The 20158-nt window shown below is 38.7% G+C and overlaps 1 protein-coding gene and 1 pseudogene across 6 annotated transcripts in view; both read right to left on the bottom strand.

The window, feature by feature from the left end:
- The window catches only part of TMCC1 (transmembrane and coiled-coil domain family 1), a 261795-nt gene that overhangs the window by 106943 nt on the left and 134694 nt on the right, over nucleotides 1-20158 (bottom strand). The window lies entirely within an intron of this gene.
- Nucleotides 11400-11899, bottom strand: LOC125127872 (putative peptidyl-tRNA hydrolase PTRHD1; annotated as a pseudogene).

Here is a 20158-nt window from a genome sequence, read left to right on the forward strand (position 1 = left end):
TTACTTTCTAAGAAACAGTCAAAATGTTTTCCAAAGTTAAAGAGATTCACAACATGACCTAGAAATCAGCTTCCTAGACATTTGCACATATGAAATGGAAAACCTGTATATGAATGTTCATAGTAGCTTTCTTTATAATCACTAAATACTAGAGGCAACCAAGAGGTCCTTCAATGGGAGAATAAGTAACCAAACTGTGCACATCCATACAATGGAATACTATTTGATCTACAACAGTTAAAAGTTAATGCTTTTTTATATACTCTGATGTTAGCTTATTCTTTTATTCATTCACTCAACAAGTATACTGCTAACTACATGACAGACTGTTAGGTACCTGGGATAGAAAAATGAATAGTATTTATGTCTGGGTATAGAAGTGATAGGCACTTCCTGCTGATATCTTACAATGGGAAGGATCTTCAGCTTAGCAAGGCCTTAACAAATCAGAAGAGGACATACAGGTATTAGAAGTTACGATAAATACAAAGATGAAGACATTGGTACTTTAAACAATTCACTTCATCTCTGAGCTTCAGTTGTCTCATATACAAAACAAAATTAACAAGAGCGTACCTAGCCTGAGGTTAGGGATTTGTACCAAAAGACCTTGAAGGCCCCTTAAATTAAGTGGTTTCAAAAAACTGAAACATACAAAACAAATTTACTTCTCCAAAATACCAGGTATCTCAATGCTTACCCTATTATTCTTGCATAACTTCTACCTTCAAATGACTTGACACATCAACCACTAAATTCTTACACTTAGCTAGCATATGACCATTTTTGAGATTCTTTTTTTTTTTTTTGCCTTTTCTAGGGCCGCTCCTGCAGCATATGGAGGTTCCCAGGCTAGGGGTCCAATCAGAGCTGTAGCCCCCGGCCTACACCAGAGCCACAGCCACATGGGATCCGAGCCGCATCTGTGACCTATACCGTAGCTCGCGGCAATGCTGGATCCCTAACCCACTGAGCAAGGCCAGGGACCGAACCTGCAACCTCATGGTTCCTAGTTGGACTCTTTAACCACTGCACCATGACAGGAGCTCCAGGGATTCTTAAATTACCATATTTTATCAATAATTACAGCAGATACCATCATTTCTGACTTTCTTTTCTTTTCCACAGCATGTGGAAGTTTCTGGGCCAGGGATCAAACCCATACCATAGCAGCAACCCAAGTCACCACAGTGACAATGCAAGATCCTTAACACACTGTGTCACCAGGGAACTCACATCATTTCTCATTCTCTAGGGTTAGTCCTTCTGGATCTTGAAGATTTCGGAGATAATAGCCCTATACCTCCTATTTAATTTTATTTCTTGAGTCATAGGTAAAGAAAAGAGATTCCAAGAACTGATTAAAAACAGGCAAGATTATTAGTAGAAAGAGGTTAAAATTCTTAAACTTGCCCTCAAAAAGTATTTGGTTTGCTGTCTTACTTTTCAGTTTTTAACATGCCATGTAGAATTCAACAAAACTAAGTGAAAAGCAGAAAAAACACATCATTCTGCCAATGTGATTCTCATAATACTTTGAATAAGCTGTATAGGAGGGAGGGAGGAAATTTTCCTTTTCATCATCACTACCATAGTAAATAACACTTGTTTCCTATATGCCTGGGGCTTTATTTCACATGGACTATCTCATGCAATTCTTACAACAACCTAATGAAGAAAGTTCTATTATTAGCCCCATTTTATAGTTCAGAAAACTAAGACTTTAGAATACTGAAGAATTTCCCCAAATCACACATCTACCAAGTAAAAAGCACCGAAATTTTAACTCGAAGCGATTGATTCCATATCCTCTCTTCTAACCATTATGCCATAGAGCCCCTTCATCTGCCTATGTTTACCCATGTCCTATTCCTGTCCTCTACATTCTTCAGGTTGGTGTTGGTAGAAATCAAAGAAGGTGCATTAGGGAGTTACCATAGTGGTGCAGCAGAAACAAATCCGACTAGGAACCATGAGGTTGCGGGTTCGATGCCTGGCCTCCCTCAGTGGGTTTAGGATCTGGCGTTGCCTTGAGTTGTGGTGTAGATCGCAGATGTGGCTCAGATCTGGCGTTGCTGTGCCTCTGGTGTAGGCTGGCAGCAACAGCTCTGATTAGACCCCTAGCCTGGGAACCTCCATGTGCTGTGAGTGCGGCCCCAAAAAGACAAGACAAAAGACAAAAAAAAAAGAAGAAGAAGGTACATTAAAGTCTTTAAGATAAGGAGGGTTTTTTTTTAAGGGTGGGGGGTTGGGAGGAATTGTCACAGTCTAAGGGGAAAAAAAAAACCAGTTTGGATTTGTTTTTTATTTCTGGAGGCTTAAAGGAACTCCACTCAAGTTGAGAGTAGGTTAAGGCCGTAAAGTAAGTCTCATTTTAAGGAGCCCTAAATTCCTAAAACATTTTGTATTTTAGCCAAAGAATATAAACATTTATTCAGTTACAATTTTAATGCAAATTCAGTACTTCTATGACCAAGTATTGTTACCCCAACCCCAGCAACTAATTCATTCAAGGGTGTAATTACACTGCTTGATCACGTGAACTCTGTACCTAACCAGCCAGATGGCTATTCTTCTGCTTTGATCTCTTCCACCTTCTCACGTTTTCTTTGACAGAAAATACCTGGAGTTTTTAAATACATAAAAATTTTTTTAAATGTTTGGTTAAACAGCATATCTTACATTCTGAGTGTTTTGAGTGCTCAACCAAACATTGAGAAAGTTATTAAATGTTATTAAACTTGTCTTCATTATTTAATATTTAATAAATTATAGACACAATTTAATATAAGCCAGATACAGTGGTAGGCACTAATGACACATTTAATTTACTCTTCGTATCATCCCTGGAGTTATCTCATTTTATTTTTTTAATTTTTTTTATTATAGTTGATTTATAATGTTCTGGAGTTAGCTCATTTTAGAAATAATTTTCTCTAGATAATATACTATTCCCTTCATTCATATAGAAGTAAGGTTGTAAAACTTTTTCTATTAAGGGCCAGATAAGTAAATAGTTCAAGCTTTTTTTTTTTTTTTTTTTTGAGCCTTCGAGTCCCTATACCAACTACCTGAATCTGCCTACCTGATGCTACAGGAAAGCAGCCATAGCCAACCAATACATATAGGTATAGGTATGAAAAGAGCCTCACAAACAAAAGGTAACTAAATGGGCATAGCTGTGATTCAAAACACCTTTATTTACATAAACAGGCAGTTGGCCAGGCATAGTTCACTCACCTGATTTATATAATAGCATTCTTAACCTAGAATTTTGAGTTCTATAATTCAGAGATACAATCAGAGTAACTCATTCAAATTTAGTTGTTCCGTCCCTTTGTGCTCATCGTCAAACAGTTTCAGAGAGAATGTGTAAGGTTCAGGGTACCATACATCACCATGAAACATTTGTTGGTTGAAAGTTACTGAGTATCCACAATATGACAGACACTATGCCAGGAGCAAAGCACAACTCCTGGCCTCAAAGAGTTTACAGTTTAAGGGTAGAGACAGGCAAGTAAACAGACTATTACTATACACAGTCTAATACAGATAAACACAAAGCACTGCAGGATTAAAGAGGGGAAATACAACGAAGAAAAGAAAGGAGACTTGCATTACAAAAGCAAAGCAAACAGAGAAATTTTAAATCCATTGAAGTTTTGGACTCACAATCCATCAACGAGCTAAACAACTGAGCTAACCTGCCACAGTTATTTTAAACTGACTAAATTTGGTTTTTTGGAAATAAACTTGTACCTAACAAGGACGTCAGTATAGAACCAGTTTTAATTTTACCCAACCCACTTCTTTAAAAAAATGTTAAAGATGGTTTACAATAAGAAACAAAAACACAACAAAACAAGGCTAATATGTACTCATATAAAGAAATACAAAAATAATTCATAAACTTAGCTTATCGTATTACAGTATTAGATATCACAATATTTGTTTAAATTGGGCCTAAAGTTGAAGTCAAAATCTCCATGGCAGACAAAACTGAAAACCAACAGGATTCTCTAAAAACTAGAATTTTTAAAACTCTGTAATATTTAATATCTCTGCCATCTGCCATACCTAGAAGGGTAGCATCATTACTCAGACTCTGGGGCTGACCAATGGAAAGCAAGAAGGCATGATTTTCTAGGCCTCAATATAAAGATTACAAAACATTCTTCAGATTTTAAACTTGACCAGCTGTCACAGTAAATTAAATGCTGAACCAAGGTCTTCCTTTATCTATTCATTGATATACCATACAAGATTGTCATCTCCCCAATGGTACTATGTGGTTAAGTGCTTCCTTTCAGTTTGGTTGTGACAACAATGGTCAAACCTCCCACTTCCTTATGGTAATAATACCATAAAGGGAAAGGAAGCTGATATAGTCCCTACGAGGAGAACCGTAACCAAAAGTGGGAGCGAATACTATAAATGGAATTATAAATCATTTAGCAATCCACACACAAAAGAAATTATCCTTTTTGGATATTACAAAATGAATTTTCAAATTATCTCTGGTTGGCTTGGTCCATTTTAGGTGAAAGGTGGATAAAAGTTGCAGCCTTTTATCCACCTGTTACTGATTTAATTCCAAAGTTTCAAATATTCAGGAAACAAGCAAAAACCTTGGCCTCTACTTAAAAACCCAGAAATTTTAAGATATTAAGCAAGAGTTTTATTAATGACACCATTAAACTGTACCTTAAGAAATCAGGCACAAATCTTATAAATGATAAAATGGTTCTGAATCTGTTATGAAAAATAGCTATCTATAAAACTCTAGAAAATGAGGAGAAAGAAATAATGGGTTAAAAAGTGCTTTTAATATTGACATTTTTCAGCATAAGATTCAGTATTTATCGGCAAACAACTTTCTTGTAAAAGTAGTGAGTTGGGGGGAGATCCTATTGTTGGTCTAAGTATTTATGACCCTCCTCTCACTAAATTCATATGTCGAACCCTAAACCCCAAAGTGATGGTATTAGGACGCAGGGGTTTTTGGGAGGTGAGTAGGTCACAAGGGTGGAAACTTCATGAGTGCAATTAGTGCTCTTATAAAAGCAGCACTACAAAGAAGCCAGAGAAAGCATTCCTGTCCCTTCTATCAAGTAAGGTTACAGTAAGAAGATTCCAGGATATAAGGAATCAGGTGCTCACCAGAAACCGAATCTGCCAGCACTGGATCTTGGACTTCCCACAACAGTGAGAAAGAAATTCCTGTTGTTTATAAGCCACCCAGTTTATGTTTTTTTTCTGTTATAGCAGCCTGAACAGACTATGACAGAAGGCTTTATAGTCAACACTGCAGTATTCCATATTTTTAGAATTCTGGAAAAGTTTACTTGACTCTTCCTTTTAATAAGTGATATCTAAAAGACTGCCTGGCAAGTCTGGATTAACTATGAGTGATGAATAAAACTGTAATTTCTCATAATTCAGTGATTAGCAGTATATGCTATAGATAGAGAGAGGCATTTTCTAGCTGACTCGGAATTATTGATGTTACAGTATTAGAGCAATTTCTACCAGTATATAAGATCATGAGCATCCCAGAGCATTCTAGGTTGTAGAGCTGAACTACATTATTTGTATTAGCATCCAACTAATTATTTCAATTGTCTAAAAGTTAAGAAGAAATTGTGACCTTCACTGTAAGAGTTTGGGGATCTCTTATTTTTATTCCAAATTGGGGGCAGGGGCAGGGAATCACCTACAAAAGATTTTGAAAGGCATTTTCTTGGACTCTGTTCTGATTCAGGCATACTTCAAGTCAAATTTGTTTGGGCTAGTGTTCTCCTTTAAGACCTATAGGAAGATAAAACCACTTCCACCAGTAGTAAACATAAAGACAGGAAGCTAAAGATGGTTTACCGACTACTTGAAATAAGGACCAAAGGGAAGGAGGGCAATACAATAAATGCCTTTCCCTTTCCTTACTCCTGTGGAAATGGCAAAACCAAATCAGAGTAATTCTTACACTTCATACAACCATTAATCCCTAAGTGAGCTAGAACTGACTGGTAGGTCTGGGACTAGACTACTGAAAAAATAAAGAGAAATCATAAGCCTGCTATGCTGGAATGCCACGACAAGACTGCTAAGTTCATTCATTCATATATCCACATATACAGTCATTCATCCAAATATTCTGAGTTTATGGCCTTTGTAAGGCTCTGTGCTAGTAGGTATGGAGAATACAAAGATGACTGTGGTGTTGCAAAGCCATATGGAAACTAATGCCTAATGTTGGTTTTCTAGAAAATCTAGAAAGTAGGCTTTCAAATATTTAGCACAATGCCCAGCACGTAATAAGCAATCAACAAATACTAGCCACTATTCTCAAAAATCAAATGATTATTTAGATGATATAACAAGATTCACTAAACAATTCTTATGTTAAATGCCCCCCACCCCACTGCCACATCTGAGGCACATGGAAGCTCCCAGGCCAGGGATGGAATCTGAGATGCAGCTGTAGTCTATGCCACAGCTGTGGCAATGCCAGATCCTTAACCCAGTGCATTGAGCAGAGGATCAAATCCATGCCACTGCAGAGACAGCGCTGGATCCTTAACCCACTGCACCATAGAAGGAACTCCTGAAAAATTCTTTTTAAAAACCACTTTATTAAGATATAATTCACAATCAGTATAGTCCACCCATTTAAAGTGTACAATTCAATGATTTTTAGTATATTCACAGAAATGTGCAACCATCACCACAATCAATCTTAGAACATTTTCCTCACCTTAGAACCCCATACCCCTTAGCCACCACCCTCCTGGCCCTAAGTAACTATTAATATACTTTCTGTCTCTATAGACTTGCCTATTCCAGATAATCCATATAAATGGAATTATATAACGTGTGGTCTTTGCTTTTTTTTTTTTTCTTTTCTTTCTGCTGCTTCTTTTTTTCTTCTCAGGGCCACTTCTGAGGCATATGGAAGTTCACAGGCTAGGGGTCAAATCAGAGCTGCAGCTGCTGACCTATGCCATGGCCACAGCAATATAGGATCCGAGCTGCATCCGCAATCTACACCGCAACTTGGAGCAACGCTGGATCCTTAACCCACTGAGTGAGGCCAGGGATCAAACCTGCGTCCTCAGGGATACTAGTTGGGTTCTTAACCTACTGAGCCACAATGGGAACTCTTGCAGTCTTTTGTAATTGGCTGTTTTAATTTAACATATTTTTAAGGTTCATTCTTGCTGCAGTGCATATAAGTACTTCATTAGGCTGTTAAAGTGAAGCCTTCATTTGAAAAGCAAATAATCACTCTTATTTTAACAATAAATATTTCAATTCCCCTGAAGTATGTTATTCTTATAAAAAATGCTAGCGAAGTTCCTATTGTGGCTCAGTGGTAAAGAGCCCAACTAGTATCCATGAGGATTTGGGTTCAATCCCTGGACTTGCATAGTGGGTTAAGGATCCAGTGTTGCCATGAACTGTGGTATAGTTCACAGATGCAGCTCAGATCTGGCACTGCTATGGTGTAGGCCTGCAGCTGTAGCTCTGATTCGACTCCTAGCCTGGGAACTTCCATATGCTGCAGGTGCAGCCCTGCAAAAAAAGCCAGGACACAGCTCTTCTTCATAATCCAGTGTGAAGATATTTCATTACAAAATAAAATCCTAAAGTTCTCAAATCTAAACTTCTAAAAAATAATTTTTAAAATGCCTACATATTTAGACATAAGGACCTTAATGTGTCCATGAGTTTACTACAAAACAAAATTAAGGTTAATGAGTGATGCCTAGCGAAAGATAAAAGATTTAAGAAACTAGATCTAGGTATTTTGTTTCCATTTATCAAAAATCCTATTGTATAGACATTTCTTTCCCCCTCCTATTGTCCTCTGCCCTGAGAAACTTAAACCATCCAATTCTTATTCTAACTCAGTAAGATTTGAGTACTAAATTGCAAAGGAAAATGAATCTGGTTTAAGGCTTTACACTATAGTCTCAAATGAAATTAATCTATCCCACAAGAGAAAATCAGGATAAAATAGAACACAGCTATTTATTTTGTTCAAAGGATTTCTATTCTCACATTTAGAAGAGCCAGGCAGGCAGGGTTTCTTCATAAAATAAGGGGTTGGATCATGTAATCTTTAAGGTCTCTTCCATCTCTAAGACGCTATGATTTTTCTCTCTAATCCTTTTGAAAACAAGCATAAAGAGCTGTACTATGACTTGCCTGAGGCTAAAGGGGAGCCTGACAGCAAGGCTAGATTCATCCTGATTCTTCCCTGTATTCTCTGGGGATATGCAGAGAAGTGAGACTCAGCTCTGACCTCATAGAGTTCACAGTCAAGGAGAGGAGGGAAGACAAGTGAATGGTAATGGATGTGACAGATTTAGACACAGAGCCAGGAGAAGGAAAAGAGTAAGTAAGAGCTGAGAATGTTGCCCTTTCTTTGTTCAAGTCCTTTACATCTCTCTGCCAAATACAATTATTTTATAAAACAGTCTAGGTGAGTCCTCATACACTTATGTCCTTACACTAATAGCTGGAAATGCTGTAAAGTTTTACATATTTATTCTTGACCAGGGGTAAAAATAAACCAAGAATAATTAAACCACACTTTTCTTCTTAGGAGCACATAAGCTATACTGATTTAAAAAGGGGAACAAAACTGTAAAATTTATTTTTTAAATGTTCTTTATTTATTAATCAGAAATGCTGCCTTGATCTAAAGTAATGAAGAATATTTTGCTTTCCTTTAGCAATTAATTAAAGGTCTTTTCCTAAGGTGATAATTACCAAAGGGTTATTTTAGCCAACATACTCTTTACTTTCTCACTTTACTATGTTTGTCAAGAATTCAAATGGACTTATCCTGCACTGCATATTTGGTGCAAACTGGAACTTTCATTTCCCTTATACTATTAAAGGGAGACATTCTGTCCTTGACAACCAAACAATTTTGTCCGAGGCTGGTAACTATTTGGGGCTCCAAGGGATTCTGTAATTATCTCAGGTCCAATTAAATGAAAGAGCAAAAAAATTAAAACTGTAGATGTATTTATTGAGGTATTAAGAAAACAGATTTGAATACTTTAAACACTACCAAAACACTCCCAAGCTACAGATTTTAATTCTAAAACCTATCAGTTTAGAGAGTGTGAAAAATTTCCCACACCCATAGGAAACACATTCTCAATTTAGGTTCAGGAATACTACATGGTAAAACTGAATTTACAAATGCAATTTGTATACTCGAAGAAAAAGATGAGGAGTTCCCGTCGTGGCGCAGCAGAATTGAATCCGACTAGTAACCATGAGGTTGCAGGTTCGATCCCTGGCCTCGCTCAGTGGGTTAAGGATCTGGCATTGCTGTGGCTGTGGTGTAGGCCAGCAGCTACAGCTCTGCTTCGACCCCTAGCCTGGGAACTTCCATATACCGCGAGTGTGGCCCTAAAAGGACAAAAGCAAAAAAAAAAAAAAAAAGATGGAATACAGTTAGGTTAACACTAAAATTAAATCTTGGTCACCTAAGCACTCTAACAAAAATGAAGAGATGTGGACAACAGAAGTGTCACTGGCACTGCCCTTGGGAGATTAATTAGGAAAACGTATGTGCTATTGGTAAAAGTCTTGTGTCAATGGGATATTACCAGAACACAATTTATCAAAATCTCTGGATCTCTGATGGCACTAATACTTAATTCTAATAGTCCCCAACTAGGATACTCTCTGAAATCAACCTGACTGTATTAAGAGTTGTGAGACTAGTAGAGGAGAAGTTTTATAGGAAGGAAGCATCTGATCTTGGCTTAAGGAATAGGTAAGACTGGTGACTGGAGTGGGCTAGAAGGCAAAGGGAGGATAAAGTGATCCAGGCTGTAAGAAAAACCTGAGTGAAAAACAAGAGGGAACAAATATGGAGCCTGTAAAGGAAACAATGAACAATTCAATTTAGCTGAACATGAGGCTCACTGGCTAATGAAGTTAGGCTAGCTGGTGCTATGTCATGAAAGGACTCAAATAATAAGCTGAGGAATATGAATTTCACTCTTGAGTACTGAGGGAGCAGCTGAATATGGCAGGATTAGTACTATGAGAGAGAGTTTGGAAAGATTTATGTGGTGAATGGGCAAAAGAGATATGGGAAAGGCAAAGCTGGACAGTTAAAAAGCTAGACTTCTCTGAATGTACCTTATTTTGCAAATTTGACTTTGGAAACATGTAAATGTTCTAGGTGATTATAAAATGACATTAAATTAGAATGGAAAAAAGACCCCACTAAATGTAAAAAATGAAATGAAAGAAGCCCTACAACATCAAGTTATAGGATAACAACACAGAAAATAAAATTATTTCAGGTGAATTTAAAATGTATTTTTACTGTACTTTGTACCTTAAAGACAAAAAGAACTACAAAGAAATATTAAACTGTTTTTAGTTGTTGTAATGACACAACAGAGAGGCAATGAGCAAACTTACAGCCCAAAATGGTCACTACTATTTCCCACTAAAAGGATCCAGGGCTCCTTGGAAGAATATAGTTGAATCTAGGTATGGAGAAGAAAGTTTCTTGGCTTTTATGTTACATAAGGACAGCCAGGGTCATGTCAAAAAAGTCTATTATTGGAGTTCCCATCGTGGCGCAGTGGTTAACGAATCCGACTAGGAACCAGGAGGTTGTGGGATCGGTCCCTGCCCTTGCTCAGTGGGTTAACGATCCGGCGTCGCCGTGAGCTGTGGTGTAGGTTGCAGACGTGGCTTGGATCCTGCGTTGCTGTGGCTCTGGTGCACGCCAGTGGCTACAGCTCCAATTAGACCCCTAGCCTGGGAACCTCTATATGCCGCGGGAGCGGCCCAAGAAATGGCAAAAAGACAAAAAAAAAAAGTCTATTATTTAGAGTACTCTTCAGATTATCATTTAGCCATAGGTATCAGTTTATTTACAAACTATCTATGTTGAGTATTATTCCTATAAAAATGTCAGTATGCTTAATAAATTATCATACTCTCAAATGCTATGAATGTTCTATTGTTTTTTTACATTTTTATATTAATTTACTAAATTTCTTACTACCACAGATCACCTTCAAAAAATGTGTATATATACACACACACACATACACAAACACACACATTAGTTATTAATGACAACTTTAATGTGAACATGTGCTTGACTCTCAAGAAACTGTCAAAATTTAAAGGAAGAAGGAACTGCCATTAAAAGTACATGATGGGAGTTCCCATCGTGGCACAGTGGAAACAAATCCAACTAGAAACCATGAGGATGAGGGTTCGATCCCTGGCCTTGCTCAGTGGGTCAAGGATCCAGCATTGCTGTGAGCTGTGGCATAGGCCAGCAGCTGTAGCTCCAATTCGACCCCTAGCCTGGGAACCCCCATATGCTGCAGGTGTGGCCCTAAAAAGCAAAAAAAAAAAAAAAAAAAAAAAAGAAAGAAAGAAGAAAAAAAAAGGAGTACATGATATGCTTAAGGGTATTGTGCAGTTTCTGGATCCAGGTGATATTCAAACATCAAAGCAATTGATAACACTGGTCATTTGAACAATCAGAACTTCTTCAAATACTGGTTCACCTGTTCCTTGGGGTAGGGATGGAGTGCAATGCAGGTTTCTCTGGCTGCTCCAGCCACAGCTTTTGGTCAGTATTCTGTTGTAACATCTCGGCCAGCAACTTTAAGGTGGTTTCATCTGGGGCCTTGAGGACCACTGTGCACATGCACTCCAGCTCCTGGAGGTAAGTGGCAGTATGCAGGTGGCCGTGGTGAATGTGCAAGGCCGTGATGGCTACGTGACAAGCCTGTGCTACCAATGAGCCCACTGGACAGGAAAATGGAGCCTATGAGAGATCCTTCCATAACACCACATAGTGTATCAGGATCTTCGGCTCTGCGCCCAAGGCCACCATCCTCCTGCCCAATGGGATGACTGGCCTACCAAGAAGTGTGTATTAAGAATCTATAAGCTGGAAGTATCAACAGTGAACAAGGAAGACTTTGCCTCTACCCTCACAAAGCTTACAGTCTAGTGGAAAACAATGGCAATTCAAAATATTGAAAGAGTAGTATGGCGGGAGGAAGTACAAGGTGCTAAGAGAACAGAAAAGAGGGACAAATAGCTTGAAGCTGATGGGTCACAAAGTTTCTCTGGGGAAATGACATCCAAACTGCGACTCAAAGGACATTCAGGAGTTTTTGTATGTTCGCTTATTTGTCAGGGATGGATAGTGAGGATTGAGTAGCAAGAAGATCATGAAAAGGGAAGGAAACAAGTATAAGAACAGCTAAAGCAAGACTCACTGAGAAAAAATACTTATTCAGTGTGGCTGGTGGAGAGTAAGGATGGGAAGTGTGAAAGATGAGGCTAAAGAGGAAAAAGCTCAGGTCATAAGGAATCTCTACAGATGATATTAGGGAAGTTTTAACTTTATCCTGAGGGAGCCAATGAAAAATTTTCAGCAGAGGAAAGCCTTAGATCTGTCTGCAGCATCCATAACAGATCAGATGGGGGAATGACAGAAGAGTCAAGGAGACCAGTTAGAAGACTGATGTAGGAATTCAGGTGAGATGCTGGGATGGAGACATGTGCATCCAAATACTTGCTGTGTGAGATATATTTAGGAATTGGATTTTACTGGTTGTGGGGGATGTGTGCAGGGAAGAAGACAAGAAACTGAAGATAACTCTAGGTTTCTGTCATAAATAACTGGGTACATGGGGGTAACTTTTTTTTTTGCTTTTTTAGGGCTGCACCTGAGACATATGGAGGTTCCCAGGCTAGGGGGTGAATTGGAGCTACAGCTGCTGGCCTACACCACATCTACAGCACGCCAGATCCAAGCCACATCTGCAACCTTCACCGCAGCTCATGGCAACGCCGGATCCTTAACCCACTGAGCAAGGCAGGGATCAAACCTGCAACCTCATGGTTCCTAGTTGGATTCGTTTCTGCTGCACCACGACGGGAACTCCAGGGGGTGACATTTAACAAGAAATACTGGGAAACAAGTTTGGGGAAAGAAGGGTTAAATGATGAGTGACTGTGAAACATCCCAGAAGAGATGATAAGTAGGCAACCAGATCTTTTTCTTCTTTTTCTCATTCTCCACATTCAATCTATCACCAAATCCTGTCAAGCCCACTTTCAAAAATCAAAACATAGCACACATCGGAGTTCCTGTCGTGGCTCAGCGGTTAACAAACCCAACTGGGAACCATGAGGATGCAGGTTCAATCCCTGGCCTCACTCAGTGGGTTAAGGGTCTGGTGTTGCCGTGAGCTGTGGTGTAGTTTGCAGATGCAGCTGGGATCCCGCGTTTCCGTGGCTCTGGCATAGGCTGGCAGCTACATCTCCAACTGGACCCCAGCCTGGGAACCTCCATATTCCATGGATGCAGCCCTAAAGAGACAAAAATACAACTCCCTCCCCCAAAAAAACCCCAACATAGCACATATCTTTTCATCTCCACTGTTTTTTAGCCACCTTATTGCAAAGCATTATTACTTCTCTCAATGGTCTCCATATATCCACCCACTTCTATTATCTAGTTTCTAGAGCTGGAGTAATCTTTTAAAAATATAAAACAGGATAAGGCTCGGATCCCGCGTTGCTGTGGCTCTGGTGTAGGCCGGCAGCTACAGCCCTGATTCGACCCCTAGCCTGGGAACCTCCATATGCCGAGGGAATGGCCCAAGAAAATGGCAAAAAGACAAAAATAATAATAATAAAAAAATAAAAATATAAAACAATAAGCAATGAGGTCCTGCTGTTATCTAATCACTTGTGATATAACATGATGGAAGATAATATGAGAAAAAGAATGTAAGTATATGTATGATTCGGTCACTTTGCTGTACAGCAAAAATTGACAGAACATTATAAATCAACTATGAAGAGTTCCAACGTGGCGCAGTGTCTAACGAATCCGACTAGGAACCATGAGGTTGCAGGTTTGATCCCTGGCCTTGCTCAGTGGGTTAAGGATCCAGTGTTGCCATGAGCTGTGCTGTAGGTCACAGATGCAGCTCTGATCTGGAGTTGCTGTGGCTGTGGTGTAGGCCAGTGGCTACAGACAGCTCCAATTAGACCCCTAGCCTGGGAACCTCCATATGCTGCGGGAAGCGGCCTTAGAAAAGGCAAAAAGACAATAAATAAACAAACAAACAAACAAACAAACAAACAAACAAACTATGATAGAAAAAAAATACACCTTGCTGAAGGCTCAAAAAAAAAAAGAAAAATTTTAAAACTATATAAGTCAGATCATGTTACTTCCTATTTTAACTCTTGCAGGTCTTCTTCTTCAGACTCCTTACCATAGCCAAAAAATTCCTCCATGATATGTACCCTTTTTCATCTTTCATCAATTGCTCTCACTTATTAGACCTTATCTACAATGGCCAAGTTCTCTTCTACTTTTAGAATTTTTGCACTAGTGAACTGCCTCACTTCCCTTTATTCCTCTTTTCTCCCTCAATACACAAGTCTTACTCTTTGCCTTTAGCTCTCCTCTCAAATATCACCTCCTCAAAGCGTCTTTAACCATTCTACCACGCTGCCGTGATTTACTGGACTACAATCTGTAATCTAGTTTGTTTAACCTATTCACTATAAGCTCTATGAGAAGTGAAACTTCATTTATCCTCTTCATTGCTAAATTTTGTGTAGAAAGTATAGAGCTTATCTTTAATAAATGTTTGCTGAATAAATTAACAAGTGAATAAATCAATAAAATAAACGGAATTGAAGCTCAGCACAGAAGGAAAATCTCAGCTGGGGCTCATGATTCAGGCATCTTCCACATGTGTAAGACAAATGATGCCAAAAAAACAAGTATTTCCCAGGGGAAGAATAGAGAGAGAATAAAAGAGGGCTTAAAACAGAGCCTGGAGGAACACCAACATTTAAAGACAGGCACACCAAAAAGAGCAAAAAGGAAGAACCAGAAAAAAAGAAAGAAAACTGGAAAATATCCCAAAGTGCTGGATGTTGTAGAAGTACATTCTTTATTAGAAACTCCGCGTTGCTTTAAGGAAAAGTATGTAGTCACTTAAGTCAGACATATATTCAACAAACAAAAAACAAAAACAACAACAACAAAAAAATGGAGTTCCCGTTGTGGCGCAGTGGTTAACGAATCTGACTAGGAACCATGAGGTTGCGAGTTCGATCCCTGGCCTTGCTCAGTGGGTTAAGGATCTGGCGTTGCTGTGAGCTGTCGTGTAGGTTGCAGACATGGCTTGGATCCTGCGTTGCTGTGGCTCTGGCGTAGGCCAGTGGCTATAGCTCCAATTCAACCCCTAGCCTGGGAATCTCCATATGCTGTGGGAACGGCCCAAGAAATGGCAAAAAGACAACAAAACAAAACAATAAAAACATATTAAGTGTCTATGATGTGCCAGGAACTATGCTAGGAGCTGGGACATAAAATTAAACAAGACAATAGATCAAACACTATTTAATGACGGTTCAAAGACTGGTATATGGTACAATCTTCTCCAAATGTGCTGTGAGCAAGTCCCAATCTGAATCTTAATTACTGCAACTTCTAAGATTAAATGAGATCTTGTTCACAAACTGCTGAACACAATTTCTGTAACACTATAGGCACCCAATCAATCACAGCTACTACTATAAAACTACCTCCTTTTCACTGATTTTTTTTTAAATGAACAAAATATAACAGCACATGATAGCAATTTACAGTAATCTTCCTTGGGGAATAATTTGATTTAAAAATCCATACCTATTCTGAGAACACTAAAATAAGTAAAGGGACAGGATTCTTTATAGGGAAACTACTGAGAAGTACCAATTCAAGGTTTTTTCCCAAGATTTCAGTTTGGTTTTAGCATAGGCACAGATGCATTTAAGTGACTTAAGTCAACAGACTCACTTCAGTACATAACTATTTTAGTTCCTCACCCTCCATATATGACTCAGATAAAGATCACATACCTGCCTTTCCCCTCAAAACACAAGCTCCTTGAGCTTATCTTACTCTAGAACAAGACTTTCTTGACTTTTTAAAACTAGACAGGTCATAAGGAAAAGTATCACAAGCCCAGTTATATCTCACGTTCTGTGTTTTGATTTTGTTAGATTAATTCTTCAGTTACCCCATTAGAGTCAAGAGGCTTGCTTATTTTCAAGTAAAGAACAAAAGTAAACTGGGCTAAAAGAATACAGATTCTTCAGAAACAAGAGAAAAATGTCAGACTATTGCACACTTAAATTCCAACCAGGAACGTGAGGCTGAAATACCATTAACCAATAGGAACCTTTATCTTGCATGCCATGCAATCCAACCCCCAACCGAAATGCCTCCTTCCTACCAGCACACACTACGTTCCATTGATTTCTCACTACTTTGGTTGCTGCCTAAACTCTAGAGATCAAGCCTCCAGTAATATCTTCTGTCCAGAGGAAAATTATTTTCCTTGTTTCTCTTTTGTTCTTCTCTAACAGACTGCTAGTTCTTTTGTCCAGACCATGTGGGCAGCAGGGCTAAAAGGCTTTCTGCCAGTCACACATGCTTAGCAAGCAAAAACTAAAAAAGACACATTTTTCTAAGCTGAAATGTTCAAAAAGCAAACTACAGAATTTAAGCTTCCGAATATACTCAGGGAAATAGTCTATTTACTAGAGAATACTAATGGACTAAGATCTGGATTTTTCTTTTCTTCCTCTTCTTTTTAGGCTACACCTGTGGCATATGGAAATTCCTGGGCCAAAGATCAAATCCAAACCGAAGCTATGACGTATGTGGCAGCAAGGCCGGATCCTTAACGGCATAGCCAGGGATCGAACCAGCACCTCCACAGAGGCAAGCCAGATCATTAACCCACTGTACCAGAGTGGGAACTCCTAAGGCCTAGAATTTTTTAAAAATTCAAACACAGAGCAAAAATTTCTATTTAATATTGAGGCCAAAAGAGGATGAAATTGTAAAACAGGAGAAAGAAATCCTAATCATGACTTTATCACCATGCAACTGAGCTTGTGTCTTTTGTTTACTCACTGATGAAATAGGGCTAAAGATACTTTCCCTTTTTCTGTCTTCAATATAGATTGGGAATTTCCTAATATCTGATCTCCTCATAGTACAGCATAATTGCCAGAAGTACTATTTGTTCAAGGTAATATGTTCCTTTGTTTAAAAAAATTAATGGAACAGCCAAACTCCATCCTATCAGGGCTTTGTTCTGCTGTTGGGGGTGGGGGGAGATTCTTCCGAGAATCTGGCATCAAACAACTGTATCTTGCTTTGGCAATTCTTTTGGCATTTAATGACTTACAGCAGAAGCACAACAATCATTCTCCATTATAAGACAGAGACTATCAACTAAGAGTGGGCATGTGCTCTAAGAAATAAATTGGTAGCAGAAATTAAACACCAAGATGTAATTCTCAGCTTTAATCTCTTGTCAGTTTTTATTTCTAAGACATCACTGCAAAATTAAAAAGCTCTTATAGTTTACCTTTTAATTTTCTATAACAGGCTAAAGCCTAGAAGTCTCTTAGGATCATTTTTTTCTAATAACAACCATAATATAAATCAATCTTCTGGGTCCTTAACAACCTTAAATTCTTTCTCTTTCTCCAAGTTAGCATTTCATCATCTGTAATCACCATTTCAGTAAAAGTTCTCTCTCTAGTACGACATCATATTGTAATAAAGTATCACTTGTCGTAGATTTTTGGGGTAGAGGGAATCAGGAACACTTCTTCCTCACCTTATTAGCTCTACTGAGATATAACTGACATATTGTGGCACATTTAACTTATATAGGGGTTGGTTCTTTAATGCCCTAATCAAAAATTAGGAGTCCCCCTCGTGGCTCATCAGTAACGAACCTGACTAGGATCCATAATGATACAGGTTTGATCCCTGGCCTTGCTTAGTGGGTTAAGGATCTGGCATTGCCATGAGCTGTGGTGTAGGTCACAGACACATCTCAGATCCCATACTGCTATGGCTGTGGTGTAGGCCAGTAGCTACAGCTCTGAATTGACCCCTAGCCTGGGAACTTTCACATGCCCTGAGTGTAGTCCTAAAAAGACTTTAAAATTTTTTTAATTTAATATCCTCAAATTAAAACTAACTTAAAAAATTTAAAAGTAATTTGCTCAAATAGTAGTGGTTAGGTAATTAAAATTTAAAGTATTCATGGTAAAAATTTGTGTCTCTGAATTCTTTTTAGATCCTAGCAGATCAAGTGGCCTGAACAATAGGCAATACTATGAAATCATATCTTTCCAAGTAAAACACCAATCACACCAACAATCTACATCTTAAATAAAAACAGAATAATGAATAATAAGCAGTAAGGCATGACTCTTTTTCTGTATACACAGAGAAGGTTTGGTCATTAAACAGTTTCAGCAGATCTAAGGACTATTTATTTCTGGCTCCACTAAGATAGATCCTACAATCTTGAGTCATTTACTCAATCTTCCTAGGCAGCAGGAAGAAGACAAGACCACTTTGTCACTTTTATCCCTTGCCTGGCATGCCAGAATGGTTTATTCAGTGATATTTTTGTAACCAGAAAAAAAAATTTTTTTTTGATTTGATATTACCACCTCTTCTGATTGCATCCTGTTGCAGTCCCCTCTGTTTCACTGTCAGGCTTAAGAGAAAGTGCCCACACTTTCTAAATTCCATTTCTCCATCCCACATTCCACTTATCACTCTGTTAACTAGGTTCCATCCTACTCTACTGAAATTATATTCCTCTATTAAATTTTCCTGTTTTGCCAACATAATGAGAAAAGCAGTAAATTGAACAGGTCAGCACAGAATTTAGGTTTGACCCTCAACTTGACATTTACAAGTTGTGTATATTTAAGCCTTTCACATCACTAAGCAACACTTTCCTCGATGATTAGATGACAACTTTTACAGTATCTTCCTGTACTAGACCTATACTTTTATGATAAATTCAGTCAATTTTTTTTTTTGTCTTTTGTCTTTTGTCTTTTCTGGGCTGCAACCATGGCATATGGAGGTTCCCAGACTAGGGGTCTAATCGGAGCACAGCTGCTGGCCTACCCCAAAGCCACAGCAATGCCAGATCGGAGCCATGTCTGCAACCTACACCACAGCTGACAGCAATGCTGGATCCTTAACCCACTGAGCGAGGCCAGGGATCGAACCCACAACCTCGTGGTTCCTAGTCGGATTCGTTTCCACTGCGCCACAACGGGAACTCCTTTTTTGGTCTTTTTTAGGGCCACCCCCATGGCATATGGAGGTTCCCAGGCCAGGGGTCAAATGGGAGCTGTAGCTGCTGGCCTTTGCCACAGCCACAACAGATCCAAGCCGCATCTGCAACCCACACCACAGCTCACGTGACGAAGGATCCTTAACCCACTGAGCGAGGCCAGGGACCGAACCCTTGACTTCATGGATACTAGTCAGATTCCTTTCCGCTGAGCATGACGGGAACTCCTCGGTCTTCATCTTTAATTTCTGTTTGGCATTTGACACTAATCACCACCTTCACTTCTCTATTGTTTTCTCAAAACTCTTCCACTCATGATTTCAGGTATTACCTCTAAGTTTGTATCACCATCATTACCTAAACCCAAATTCTCAATTTCCAAATACAAAATCTCTCTACTTAGTCATTCTACCTTCACCAGAGACATAATATACCCAAACTTCAACTTACACCCAAAACAACAAACCACCCTTCAGCTTGCCCCAAATATCTTATTTCCTTAATTCTTTCATTCCTCATTAACCAGGGTCTTGGCTTAAAATGCAAGTCTAAGTCTTCCTTCCTTTCTCCTTTTTATTAAATCCTATTGAGCTTTCTTTCTAGAGTGCAGATATTCTTCCTTTCTAAATTTCATCATTCACAGCTCAATTACTCTAAAAGCATATTACTTGTTTTCCAAGTTCTAGTCTGATTACCCTCCAAACCATCCAAGAGTCTCCTGTACTAGCCAATATGGTAGCCACTAACTACAGGTGGCTTTTTAAATTAGTATGAAATTAGACACAGACTGGCTGAATGGATACAATAACAAGACCTATATATACGCTGTTTACAAGAGACCACTTCAGATCTAGGGACACATACAGACTTAAAGTGAGGGGATGGAAGAAAATATTACATGCAAATGGAAATTATAGAAAAGCAGGAGTAGCAATACTCAT

This window comes from Phacochoerus africanus, chromosome 1 (assembly GCF_016906955.1).
Source record: "Phacochoerus africanus isolate WHEZ1 chromosome 1, ROS_Pafr_v1, whole genome shotgun sequence".
Taxonomy (NCBI): domain Eukaryota; kingdom Metazoa; phylum Chordata; class Mammalia; order Artiodactyla; family Suidae; genus Phacochoerus; species Phacochoerus africanus.